Genomic DNA, 1,335 nt, shown 5'->3' with positions numbered 1-1,335 from the left:
TGGTGACTCTCGACTGTCTGGTTGCTCCCGACTGTCTGGTGGATCCCGACCTGTGCACCTGTGAAGGAGACCTGCTGCTGCTGGGCGGAGCTACGTAGGTTTGTGTTAGAATCATGGCAGCAAACCAGCAAAACACAAAGAACTTTTCACAGTTTTTCCCCCAAACTAACAGACTGAGTTGAGTAAAGCTGTTGGATGCAGGTAAAGTTAGCTAAAAGATGACTAGCTAGCTAATGTTCTGCCCCAGGCTGGACGTTGGAAATGTTTTAATTAGTTTTAAAAAAAGTTCTATAGTATTAATTTCTCTGTATTTTATTTTGAAGGAGAATTTTGAGATAACTGTGCATTGTGGGTAGCAGAGGCAGTTGCAGTTTGGAATACCTGTTCATAGAGAGAAAGCCTGCCTGTTAATGTATGAACTTCACCTCCTGTGTTGTCAATCTTTTATTACACCTCCGAAAACAATGGCTGTAAATTCAATCTGTGTTCTGTTTGGTGTTATATGTTTTGTTAGTTTATTTTGAGATTGTTTTCCAAAATGTGTTTATTCTAGAAAAGCCATATTTTGATAGTTTTTTATTTACATAGCAACGGTTGCTACGTGACTGTTTCTTAACTGCAGCTCAGGTTAATTATATTCAGACTCTAGAAGTTTAGTCTGTATATGTAGAGCTGATGCATATTTTATTTTTCTTTCTTATAGTTTCACTCAACCTTTCATTGAGCTTTTCCACACCACTGATCAAAGTTGTCAAGAAAACGTAATAAAGGAGCAAGACGCTCAGCTTCCTGGCTCATGAAATTGAGTTTGGCTTGCTGTTGATCTACGTTAACATACAAAGAGTATCTAACACGTAGTGATAACAGTACAGCTAATATCAACACAGCACCTTAAGCTTGTTAACAAGTAGCTTGTAGGCTACTGGTGTTGTTGTCTATAGCCTTGTTATCATTACAACCTATTTATGTCACGTTAACGATGAACAGTTGAAAAGTTCAACTGTGGATATTCCTCTCATGAAATGTTAAATAAACATTAATGTTGTTTCCACATATCTCAGAAAGCATGGAGGGGAATCCATGCTTTCTGATTGGCTACCTGTCACATTCAACAGGCTGCGTTCTCGCTCCCAGTGGAGGAAAACCCCACATGCTGCAGTGATAAACTGACCAAGACAATCCAACATGTTGAATATGCCTGATTTAGATCGTAGCGCTCCCGACGTTCTACCGACTGATCCAGTAGTAACACACCACACACTACGGGATGATCGGTTACGATCGTTGGACGTTCCAAGATTGTTGTAAGGGACAATGGCTAATTATCGGCCTATT

The 1,335-nt window shown here is 39.8% G+C and overlaps 1 long non-coding RNA gene across 1 annotated transcript; it reads left to right on the top strand.

Moving 5' to 3' along the window:
* The first annotated feature begins 338 nt into the window (after positions 1-338).
* LOC107835038 (uncharacterized) lies at positions 339-806 on the top strand. The gene is made up of 2 exons (XR_001660868.1): positions 339-470; positions 704-806. It is a non-coding gene; the product is annotated as an uncharacterized LOC107835038 (long non-coding RNA).
* Positions 807-1,335: the final 529 nt, after the last annotated feature.

Source organism: Poecilia formosa, unplaced genomic scaffold, assembly GCF_000485575.1.
Source record: "Poecilia formosa unplaced genomic scaffold, Poecilia_formosa-5.1.2 Scaffold942, whole genome shotgun sequence".
Taxonomy (NCBI): domain Eukaryota; kingdom Metazoa; phylum Chordata; class Actinopteri; order Cyprinodontiformes; family Poeciliidae; genus Poecilia; species Poecilia formosa.
Note: the sequence above shows the minus strand (reverse complement) of the source record. Positions and strands in the feature narration are given on the sequence as shown.